We start from the raw sequence: 13,288 nt of genomic DNA on the forward strand, positions 1-13,288 counted from the left end.
TCTCAAATAGTCGTCTTTCCCACACACTGTCTTACATTTGGAAGGAAAAAATGTAGAGAAAGAGAAGGGGCAATAACAATGATTCCTCTAATCTGTGTTCCCCTACGTCTGCCGATAAAAATGGTACCTCACTTGTGTGGGTAGGCCTAATGCCCACAACAGGAAATGCAGCATAGACACATCACTTTTTTACATTGAAATCTGACGTGTGTTTTTTGGAAAGTGCCTAGCTGTGGATTTTGGCCTCTAGCTCAGCAGGCACCTAGGGAAACCTACCAAACCTGTGCAGTTTTGAAAACAAGACATCCAGGGGAATCCAGGATGGGAAGACTTGTGGGGCTCTCACCTGGTTCTGTTACCCAGAATCCATTGCAAACCTCAAAATTCGGCAAAACAAAACCATTTTTCCTCATATTTCGGTGACAGAAAGTTCTGGAATCCGAGAGGAGCCACAAATTCCCTTCCAGCCAGCATTCCCCCAAGTCTCCCACTAAAAATGGTACCTCACTTGTGTGGGTAGGCCTAGTGCCACAACAGGAAATGCCCCAAAACACTACGTGGACACATCAAAATTATCAAATACAAAACTACCTGTTTTTGCGGGAGGAGGGGGGTCACCTGCATTTTTAGCCTTAGGATTAGCAGCCATCTAGGGAAACCTACCAAATCCAGACATTTCTGAAAACTAGACACCCAAGGGACTTCAGGGAGGTGTGACCTGCATGCCCCCCCCCCCAGTGTTTTCTTACCCAAAATCCTCAGCAAACCTCAAATTTAGCTATGAAATCACATTTTTCCCACATTTCTGTGTGGGCTCACTGCACCAGCACAAATTTCCTACCACACAGTGTTCCCCTCAGTGTTCCGAGAAAAATCATACCTCATTTGTGTAGATGGGCCAAGTGCCTGTGACAGAGAAGAGCCAATAACATGTCGAAATTGAGGGGGAACCAAAGCGGGTCCAAGAGGGCAGTTTGAAAAAAAACATTTTTAGTCTGACAAGTGGGGCAGGATTTTTATCGGTATTGATGTGACAATGCTAGGTGGTAGGAATTTTGTTGCTTCCTGCAGATTCCGGAAGGTTCCATCACAAAAATGTGGGGAAAATGTGTGATTTCAAGTAAAGTTGGAGGTTTGCAGGGTATTGTGGGTAAGAAAATAGTGCAGGGCCCATGTGAAGCACACCACTCTGGACTCACCCAGATGTTTAGTTTTCAGATGTGTGTAGGTCTCGTAGATTTTTCTACATGGCAGCATCCCATAGTCCAAAAAGTGCAGCCCTCACCATTCCAAGTTGGACGATTTTGAGAGTTAGACAAGCTGTCATGGCCCAAATGTAAAACCAAAATCCAAAATAATCAAATGTCCTCTTGCTTGCCGTTGGGATAAGATCTTTTAGTGTGCGGGGGGGAGAGCTGAAAGACTGTTACCCCTTTCAGTTGGGGCGGGGGCATAACCATGCCCATACTGGTTGGTAGCCACCACCCCACAATTTTTTATATTTTTTTAATTCCCTGGCATCTAGTAGGCTTTCTGCCCCCTCCACACCCAGGGAATGGATTGGGGGTAATTGCCCCATCTGGACAGAACAACTTTGGCCCCATTTATTTGGGTTGGGGGTATGGCCATACCTCCACCCTCTTTCTTTGAAAACATTTTTCCCTGGTGGGCTTTCTGCCAACAGTAATGTGCCCCGATGGGGAGTGACCCTAGTGGTTTCTGCACCCCCCCCCCCCCGGGCAGAACGGCCTCATTGAAATAGGCTGACCTGCCCACAAAGGGGCAGAAATGGCCTAAAATAAATTTGCCCTGCAGGGGAGTGACACTTGTCTAAGGGGTCGTTTCCCATCTTTAAAAAATAAAAAAATTCCTGGTGCCTAGTGGTTTCTGCTCCCCTTGGGGGCAGATCAGCCTAATTAAAATAGGCCAATCTGCCCTCAAGGTAGGCCGAAATGTGATAAAATAAATCCCCCCCCCCCAGGGGAGCAACTCTTGCCTAAGGGGTCACTCCCCTTGCATGAAATTGACTGAAAAAAAATCCCTGGTATCTAGTGGTTTCTGCCCCCCACCTTGGGGGCAGATTTGCCTAAGAAAAATAGGCCAATCTGCCCCCACGGTGGACAGAAATGGCCTAAAATAAAATTGCCCCACGGGGGAGTGACCCTTCCCTAAGGGGTCACTCCCCTTCTATAACAAAATAAAAAAATAAAAATCCCTGGTGCCTAGTGGTTTCTGCCCCTTGGGGGCAGATCAGCCTAATTAAAATAGGCCGATCTGCCAGGAATGGCCTAAAATAAATGTGCCCCCCAGGGGAGCGACCCTTGCCTAAGGGGTCACTCACCTTTTGTGAAATTGTCGCAAAAAAAAAAATCCCTGGTGTCTAATGGTTTCTGCCCCCCTTGGGGGCAGATTGGCCTAATAAAATAGGCCGATCTGCCCCCAAGGAGGGCATAAATGGCCTAAAAACAATTTGCCCCCCCCCCCCCAGGGGAGCCTAAGGGGTTGCTCCACTCTTGTAAAAAAAAAAATTTAAATAATCCCTGGCGTCTAGAGTTTTCTGCCCCCCCCCGGGGCACATCGGGCTAATTACAATAGGCTGATCTGCCCCTGGGGGGATGGGGACAGAAAAGGCCGTAAAAATAAATGCCCTCTAGGGTAGCGACCCTTGCTCAAGGGGTCGCTCCCCTTCATCATATATAATCATATATATAAAAAAATAACAAACATCCCTGGTGTCTAGTGTGCATTTCTGCAGCCCGATCGCTTTACGATCGGGCTGCAGAAATGCTCAAGGAGACAGGAAAGGCCATTCCTTTCCTTTCATGCCTCTGCCTGCCCCCACCCCTCTGATCATAAGAGTAATGCTCTGGATTTCTCTTCCAATCGTGCTGGAAGCTGAGCTTCCAACGCAATGGGGATGGCCTCTGATGAGATCAGGGCGCAAATGCGCGCTGATGTCATCAGACATCGCAGGGAGGTTTGGGGGGAATTGGGGGTGAAAGGGGAAGCGATTCCCCTTCCATCCCTGCCCAGGGGATGGGGGTGGGTCGGGTGCAGGACGAGCTGGTCTCGTCCTCAGCGCACGGCAACCATGGCCGAGACCAGCTCGTACAGCGCACCCAAGGAGTTAAGGAGGTACAAACGTAAAGCAGTTACCAACGAAAACAAAGGATTTTTGTAAGTCAAGCCCAAGAACGAGTGATAGTGATGGGAATGCAGTGGGCATGGTTAGAAGCCCAGATACATACCAACACGTAGGAAAAGCAGCGCTTGCGCGCTGCTAGGCTTGACCTAAAAACGGCATGGGATTAACTGTGTTTTTTTCCTGATGACACTTTAAGACATGCCCTGCAGTTGATAAACAATACTATCAAAGGTTGATTTATAGACCGTGCCCATACATGCCAACATTTTAAACCTATAAAGATATTGAATAAAATCGGGGGACTTTATTTTTCTCATTGACTTACATTGAAAGAAAGGCAATTTTAGGCTGGAGACTGCTAAAAGAGAGCCATTTTTTGCTCTAAAAAATTGGGATTCTTCTGTCCTAATCAGGTCTGTTGGCATGTATGCGTACCAGTGGCATCAAATATGTACTTGCAATGGCAGTGCCATGTTTGTTTCATAAATCTCCAGGATGATTTCTCATCTTAAGAATGTCAGAAAAGATTCCATGAGGGGTTTCATGATTTGGCTCAGACGTGGGCAAATATTTCTCTCAAGAATTTTCCTTGGCGCTTAGCTATTTAGATATGCAGGAAAAGATCGTGTCCTCCCTCTCTCCCCTACAATTCAATGTACATCTAAAGGTTACTGCTAGTACTACCAATTATCCAAGAGATCTTATGTATTGTACGTTGAAGAAAAGGTTGAAGCTGGTCGATCTTGCCGACCCGAGGTAGCCCAGAAGTATCTGGCCTGTACTTTGGACCATTGGCTGCACCATTTTCTCATTCTATTTCGAATGAATCTGCTCCCATTTAATGAACTAATGGCAAACTGGTCCTCCTCTGGGGAATCAGGGAAAGATTGTAACACATGTAACTTGCAGATCCGGAATCTTAATCATGTGTTTTTTGTTTGTCCTGCATTATTACTTCTGCACCATCACCTTTTACAGCCAAAGTTTTTAAAGAACAAATTTAAAAATGTAGAGGCTTCTTAATAATTTCTCTTCTATCTAAAAAAACGAAGTCATTTGTACAAAACATTTTACATTTTTTAAAGGTTTTATGAATCTTAATTAATTCAGATTTAGGATAGCTGCTGCGGTGGGATGAGAATTTTTTTGTAGCTGCTCATAATGTCGTATTTGCACATTAGTGTATCATTTTAGGATTTTATGAATATATCTATTCAAGTGGTTGCTGTAGAAATTAGATCATGAGTACAAATGTTTTATAGTATTTATGCATATTTGTTTATTTCTTTTAATTGTGTAATTTTATAGCATGTTATTTGTGGTTTTGTTATAATTTTATGTGGACCTCTTTTGAGCTTCAAATCATGAATAAAAAATTAATCAATTGCTTACCTTTTCAGGGCACAGGAATTACAGTCTCTGGTGGTCTCTTAAATAAACTGGGTTTAAATAAACCTGACCGTATTGAGTGCCCTGAGAAAGCCCAAGGCCACCACTGGGTGAACCACTTGTTGGCTGAGTGCTCGTTGTCTACCTATAACAGCTCTGCTTTTGTACACCATTATAAAAACTATTGTGTGTATTTTGTGCTGAAATAAGTTGTGTCTAAATTTGATCATAAGACTGAGATGTGATTATCATATAACATCAATCTCTTTAAGTAACTAATCCTGAGCACTTGCACAACTATTATCGTCTGCACTGCTGATACTATGCATTATATAATTAAGGGCCTCATTATGACCCTGGCGGCCGGCGGTAAGCTGGCGGTAACACCGCCAACAGGCTGGCGGTGTTCCGCCAGCTAATATGACCGTGGTGCAATAGCCACAGCCATACAGCCGGCCCCTCCACTATACCACCAGGCGGAAATAATCCCCAGGACAGAGGTGCAACCACCACTGCCCTCGGGATTATAAGTCCACGATCGCCAGCCTGGCCACGGCGGTAAACACCGCCATGGAAAGGCTGGCGGTAAGGGGGACTTGGGGTGCTCTTGGGGGCCCCTGCACTGCCCATGCACTTTGCATGGGCAGTGCAGGGGCCCCCAGGCATAGCCCCGTCGCGCATTTCCCTGGCCGAATTTCGGGCAGTGAAGTGCGCGATGGGTACTACTGCACCCGCTGCACATCAGCATTGCAGCCAGCTCTATTACGAGCCGGCAGCAATGTTGAAGTGACTTTTCCGCTGGGCCAGCGGATGGTAACACTGTTACCATCCGCTGGCCCAGCAACACTGTTACCATCCGCTGGCCCAGCGGAAAAGTCGTAATAGGGAACCAGAAATACCACCAGCACTGGCGGTATTCTGGATCCCGCAGCCTCGGCGGTCTTTTGGAAAGACCGCCGAGGTTGTAATGAGGGCCATAGTGTCCTTTCTAAAAATCTAATTTTTTATGTGGCTAAAACATCTTTCCACCTATACTTTATTTTTATCTAGCTTTAAGGGCTTTTACCCAGTCAGGTGCTTTTGCTATCCATTGGATTCACTTTGTTAGAATCAGGTATTAATGGACATTGGGTAGAGCCAATAGCCTTTTTTCTCTCTAGCCTTAACAATGAACATTCATATAGCCAAACGTGACCCAAAGGCATTAAAGTGCTTTACACAAGCATCAGTTTTCATTACACATGGTAATTTTTCTTTTTAGGGACAGGGAGAGTAGATGATTTGTTCAGAATCACAGGATGTTGAGGCGATGCAACAACTCAAACTCATTTCTTTAATTCCAAAGTCATCAGCTTTGTTTCTTGGGACACATCTCCATTTTAGGTCTGACCTACTGTGTCTAGGTGAGACCTATTGCTAGCTTGTAGAGGGTCTAGAGCTCACCCATTTCTTACTATTGGCTGGCTTTATTGTCACTCTAGAGATGGGTGAGCCACTGAAAGCTCATGTCAAGGGCCTGGCTCTTCCCAGCTCAAGGCCCATTTGGAACCTCAAGCCCAAGACGACGTGAGGTTTCATATGAGGTGATGTTGCCTAGTGGCTATAGCTCCTGACCCTGTAACATGGGAAGCAGGTTCAAATCTCACCCTTGCCTCAGCATCCAATGAATCCCAGCAAATTTTGATGCACTGAAAAAAGTTGCACCAAAAAAAAGTCTAACGTTGTCTCTAATTGTTGTAAAGTGTTTTTGTGTCCTTGCGTGTTCTTTAAAAGTATCAAAAATGTAATTTGTATTCTGTCCATCACACACACTCTAATCTCATTTTCCAAACATTATGAAAAAAAGCATTTGCATTTGATGTCAGGAAGAGATGCTGAGTTAGTGACTGTATTGAATAACGTGAAACTGGACACTCACAATTGAATGTCGCTATATTCTCTTTTCTTTGCGTAGCCTAAACTGAAAACCTCTGTTTTACAGATTATTTTCAACATACTCTTCAACATTCTCTTTGGCCCCATTAATTTTTTGCTCATGTTTCCTTTTGATTGTGTCACCCATTTTCAGCCCCACACTTTGAGGCGCTACGTATCCAAGAATGTCTCTAGCATCTTTGCACTCCACTGCAGCCACTACTGCAAGATTCCACAACATTAAAATTTGCCTTCACCTTCCATTCAACACTGAAGGATCAGTCATTAAGAAAGCTACAATTCTGTAATAGCCTGTTAATGAGCCTAATACAGCTTTCCTACTCTCCGCTTGAAAAGATGGTTAACTTTGTATCATATACTGTTTAATCCTCACTGTAACGAAAACATCTCCTCTTACTGGGAGCATGTAGGTTTGATTCGGAGTGAGATCTTGTTTGACTCTTTGGTGTTCCACAGGATTAGTGACATTTTCAGTCCCCCTACTAGAGTGTGAGATTATTCTTAAATCTCATCCACTAAACCAAAAGTTCACTAAAACGTCCTCGAACCAAGCCAACAAAGGTTTTTAAGCTCCAAACATACTAATGTGTTGCCCCACACAATTTCTAAAGTATGTTGAGTTCACCCAAATACCCTAATAAATGTGTAAAATATTCCCATATGTTGTTTTGTTATCTATTCTTTTAGCTCATCTACCACCTCTTAACACTCCATCCAATTGCCTAAGTCCCATACCATGTTAAAGGCAACGCTATGGAAAAAAGATTCTGCAGGCTCCACCTGGGATTATAAACTGCAAAAGGTTTTCATTTTTCACAACATAATGTACCACCGCCTTTCCCTCACACAGTACTTGGTACTGGAAGATTATCCATACGTTTGAAAATGACTATTAGGTTGATATATATTCACTTAAAAAACAAAGGTTACAGGAACGTTATGGTTGAGCTCACATTTTAAATGTACAAATTAATTGAAATTTACCTGTTATAGTTATTTCAAGTAACTGTAACTGGTGCCCTAAGGTAACTATGACTTGCGTCTTTGTCATACACTGCTAATTACTCCATAAATTACGGCATTCATGACATTTTTGATAACATCATTGATAATATCAATGTAAGATTTGCAGTAAAATTTTGGACAAAAACTGCATGGCAGGGGCGCGAGTTTTTATGCTTTTTAAAATTCTGTTTTCTAACTAAAACATCCCTGTAACCTTTGTTTTTTTCAGTGAATTTCTATGTTGTTTTTTTAACGTAACGTAATTTTCATTACTATACAGTAATCCAATCACTGTTAGGCCCTACGTGCCAAACCCCCTAATTACCCAACCACACCATGCGCAGCAGGAGTTGATCACAGGGCTGCGTGGTACCCCTCCTCTGGACGATTTTGGCCCCAGGGACCCCATCCTCCAGGGCCCAGCGGTAATATATGTATTTATTTTGGGGAGAGGGGATGCGTGGCCTCCCTTCCCAGGCTGATCTTGGCCACGGTGACCCCATCTACTGGGCCCAGCGTAAACATTTTATTTTTTGCGGGGGGCCTTGCGGTCCCCTCCCCTGGCCGATCTCGGCCCTGGGGACCCCATCTCCCTGGGCCTGGCCTATACATTTTATTTCATTTGTGGAAGGGGGCTGCCCCTCCCGAGGCCGATCCCGGCCCTCCCTAGTACCCTATCCCCCAGGGCCCAGCCCTGTGACCTGGGTGCCCCCCAGGACACCCAGTGACCACTGTTGGAGACTGGGAGGGGGGGCCTGAAGGCCCCTGCGGTCCCAGCTGACTCCCTGCCTCCTGTGGGAGCCAGCATTGCTGTCACAGACAGGGAGCTGCTAAACATGCATCTTTGCAGGCAAGCACACAGAGGAAACTTCTGCTTCCAGCAAGTGAGAGCTGTTTGGCAGCTCTCACTTGCTGAAACCGGAGTGTTTGCTCTGACTTGGCGGGACCTGTCAAAGCTCCTGCCAAGTCAGAGCAAACAGCTATGTCCCGAGGGTGGGCACCCCAGGATATTGCAGGAGCCGACCCTGGGGGACAGTGGACCCAGGACCATTATTGGCTCTACGAAGGGGGGCCACGCAGCCCCCCCATCTTATTTAAATCCAGCACCGGGGAGGTGGCTGCTCCCAGGGCTGTGGGGCCCTGCATCCCCTGCATTTGATGAGATATTAGCCCCAGAGAGGTGGCGGTCCCCAGGGCTGCAGGGGGGCAGCCGACTCCGCCTGCATTTGATTGGATATTAGCCCTGGGGAGGTGGCGGTCCCTGGGGCTGCAGGGAGGCCAGACAGCCACCCCACACTTCAATTATATTTGCTCCGGGAAGGTGGCCGGGGCTGCGGGGGATGCACATGGCCCCCCTCATTTGATTAGATATCAACCCCGGGACGTGGTGGTCCCTGGGGCTGTGAAGGGGGCCAGGCATACACCCCCCCACACACATTTGATGAGACATTAGCCCCGGGGAGGTGGCGGTCCTTGGCACTGCAGGGGGGCCAGGTGACCCTGCAACATTTGATTGGGTTTTAGCCCCGGGAGGAGGCAGTCCCTGGGGCTGCAGGGCGGCCCCCCTCATTTGATTGAATGTCAGCTCGGGGGAAGTAGCATTCCCTGGGGTTCTGGAGGGAAGCGGCGGCCTCCCTGCATTTCATTAGATGTCAACCTTGAGGAGGTGGCCCCCAGGGCTGTAGGGAGCCACCTAGCCCCCTCATTTGATGAGACATTAGCCCCAGGGAGGTGGTGGTGTATATGTAGATAAATATCTGACAGGCACACATTTAAGCTGTATATAAGCTGGGTGGGCATGGACAACCCCTGACAGTCACCACCAGGGGTATCACCTACTATCCCTGGCATTTCACTCTGACTGAGGCCGCAGAGAAGAGACACAAAGAGAAACTAAATAGGGCTCTTCTATGGTTCCTGTTCCATGTCCCAACCCTAGCCCATAAACAGAAAAGATGCTGGTGCAACAACTTGTAGGAATGTCTTATCCCTTGTCACACCACTACCCTCTCAGTAGCCTCCTCACTGATGCAGCTGACTAGGCAAAGGGCAGATGGTTAGCTTTTCTTCTCACTGATGCTCCATTGAAATGTGAAAAGGAAACAGAAGATAAAACACCTGTGCTACCTGGCGAGATGTTTTCACACTGGAAGGAAATGTGGGAAGAAAGTAGCAAAAAAAAAGAGTGAGAAAAAGAAGAATGAGAGATCAGAAGAAAAAAAAGGAATGTCATAAGTAGAAATAAGAAGGGACAGGCAAGTTAAAAAAAATCAGAGAGGTAATCGAAAATGAAGAGAAAGATCAGCTGAAGATCTGAAAGATCAGAAAATGGAGGCAAGCAGATCATCAGAAGAAAATGAGAAAAAAATTCCGAAAAAGAATAGGATGGAGACAGAGATTAACAGTATAGGACTACTCAGGGTCATAACAAGTCTCAGACCTTGGTGGCCCACCTTACGTGATCTGAACCAGGTGACAGTGGCTTTTAAAACCTGCTGTTGCTCTGAGTCACCATGCTTGCAGCAGAAGGGTTGGTTGCAGCTGGTAGCAAAGCTGGGCTGAGTGAACTTGATTTGAAAAGCAAGATAAAATGCTTCAGTACTTCGCAGTCCAGAAGTCTCCAGTTTTTAAAATGTACAAACAGGGGTGTGGAATTTCTATAGCCCGACACCCAGGACACATTGTTTGGGGTCAAAGACAACAAGTTTTCATGTTTATTTTTTCCTTGGGACATGTAGGCCACTCCGCCTGCAGCACAGGCCCTTTGGCTGCCAGTTTGTAGGGAAGGGAACTGTTTCCAGTTGAGGTAATATTTGTGTCCATATGCTGTGTGAACTTGTATTTATGGATCATTAATGAAAAAGCCTTTATTTTTAGGGTGAGTACTCTAAATAAAAGCTATAAGAACATGCTGCACTACTGACAGTGGTTGCAGTAAAAAAAAGTGTACACACATTTGAAAAGTTTAACAACATGAGGCTGTTGCAGCAGATATGCTAATATGAGAATATTCTAATGATTTGCATATACATACTAATGAGAAAAACGATATTGAAAACTAATAAATGACAATAACGTGTAATGTGCAAATTGTGCCCACGGGGAGTTGTCACCATCTGTGTTAACAGTACTAAATAATGTGAAATGTTTAAAAGGTTTGTATCAATATATCATAATTAATGATATAATCTATGTTTGTAATGCCATATGTTCTTAGCTTAGCCAGAGGCCTGGTCGTCGCTGGGCCTTGCTTGTTTAAACATGGAGACGCGATGAGCAGCTGTGGACTGGAACTGACAAAAAGGACCTTGAACTGTACAGAGTTCAACGACAAGCTCTGCTAGAGAAATATGCAAACTCACCAGCGGAGAGGAGACGATCAGAACAAATTGATACAATTATGTGTAGAGTAGGCTAAATGTACTTTCCCAGGACTTGAACAATGGAGCTACTGACTAAGAGCTGGGGGCAATAATTTTGTTACATGAAGAACCAGACGATGTCCTCATCGACAGAAGAACCAATCATGTTAATGGAACTTGACTCTCAAAATAATGTAGACAAGTGGTAAACAAAAATTATAGGTTAGAGTCGTAACCCTTGCTAAGATTGACCAATTGGAAAATTGTGGGATGGACTGAGAGACCCTAATAAAAAGTCATGACTTGAGGGGAAAAATCAGAACGGAGAGGCGAAAGTTAATGACGTCAGGAGATGGTGTCCGAAGTGCTGAAACTGGGCTTGCTGCCGTGAGCCTGAGCCTTGCTGATGACTGATGACCTGGAGACGAAGTCTGACTGATTGCTGATCTATCTTGGATAGGTAGCTATAACCTAACTGACTAATTAATGTTTTTTCTTTCTAGGTACCAACTACGCTTTTTAAAGTTTTTCTCTTTAGTTAAGGTTTTCCAAATTAATGTTTTTGACAAAATTATTTTTGCGTGAAGACCCACATGCTGATGCTAATTGGAGATAGGTAGGCTGACAAGGGGGACTTAGGGTGACTTGACAGACTGACTTATATTGCTGAATTATTTAATTGCTCATGAATTGCTATGATTTGCTTAACGTTGGTTGCATATTAATAAAATGCTGAGAATTCATTGCTCATGTTGCTAATAAAGTTTGGAAATCATGGTTTTGCTGAATAAAGGTTTTTGATTATAATTGTAACTAATAGGGAATAAAACAAAATAACTTCCATATGAGTGATGGTGGTTTCTGATTAGATTAGTTCATGGTATTCAAAGTTGATTGGTTTGAGTTGTTGTGGATGTCTTTTACTCACTATACTTGACTAGGATACCCTATGCAATCCAAACGATTAATCGACCTATACGCGTCCCCTTGTAAGTTTACTTACTAAGGACAAGGCGCGCTGGGAAGGCTTTGCATAATGCTCCCAGAATGCTTTCTCATTAGATGCAAATGTTTGCAGAAGATTGTAAGCAGATTGATAATTCTTTGCTTTCAAAATTTAATATTGAGGAAAAAATGCACATAGGAAGAAAATGTTTTGCTAAATTACTGTGAAATTTTAGGTACCATTTATTTGAAGCATCATTTAGTAAACTGTGTTGATGTATGCTAGTATTTAAAGAATATTCAAACTGGAAAATCATTGTAGCTATTTTCAACAAGATTATGGGCAACATCAAAATAAACAAGTACTGGCAAAGCCAACCCATCCAACATTGGTTGTCAGCCTTTTGTTTTTTTCAATGCACGTCTTGTTTTGACATGGCTTTTGTAACACTTTATTGTTGTGGGAGCTGCCAGGCTATCACCATTGTAAAAAACATTGGCAAAAAGCAAAAAACATTTTTTGGTCTCAGAAAGCACACATCGCCACAGTAGTTCCCAACACGGAACAAAACTACTTTGTGTGAAATATGCTCCTTGTGAAGGGCAGAATACTGTCATTTCAAGGAAAGCCAGCTGGTAGATGAATAGAGAGAGAATTCGAATTTTCATAAAAATAAAATGTCTTAGTTAACGCCAGACCTAATTAGGAGCCCAATTCTTAAAGAAAGTCATAACAGTGCATCCATGGTACATGTCTTTGCATTAGTGGCTTTCATGAATTCACAAGAATTTACAGAGTAGACGAGGAAATCGTAGTCCTAGAAAATATTTGTGAACTGTATTTTAGCAGTAGCAAATATGCATGTGTTGAATTTCTCATGTGAATCTCTATTGAGAGTTTACAAGTTCACTTTCCCTCCAATAATATTTTCCCAACCTTAGAAGAACTTCTACTTCTGCCCTTGTCAGGAGTAAATTTCCAACTTTTCTCAATATGGGAAAAGATTAGAGAAAAGCTGGTTAAAATCCTTAAAACATGCAAGTTACTAGGTTTTCAAAGACTCAAAGGCATTCCGGCGCTGAAACTATTACTTACTGCTTCCTCCAGCCCCAGTATGTAGAACTGGGGAAAGGTGACAAAATAAGGACATTGCTATAATTATAATAGGGCTTAAAATTGCTAGCATTCAAGCCCTACTATATTATTAACCCTGGCATAATCAGAGAGGCTATTATCAGAGCTCTAACATTATGAGATTGCTGCCATAATTTGTTTTTGCACTACATTGCGCCAAAGGGACAAGTAGATTTTTTTACAGGACAAGTAGATTTAAGAAGCAATCTATCCCATGGACAAGTCGATGTTTTATCAAATGTCACACCCATAGACAAGTAAAATATGCATTTTTCAAAGTTGTTGGCAAGGCAACTCATTGCATTGCACATTTTATTAATTTACTTTTTAAGGTGTAAGGACAGTAGAAATTCAACACAACATTTCAGTGTG

Source organism: Pleurodeles waltl, chromosome 4_1, assembly GCF_031143425.1.
Source record: "Pleurodeles waltl isolate 20211129_DDA chromosome 4_1, aPleWal1.hap1.20221129, whole genome shotgun sequence".
Taxonomy (NCBI): Eukaryota; Metazoa; Chordata; class Amphibia; order Caudata; family Salamandridae; genus Pleurodeles; species Pleurodeles waltl.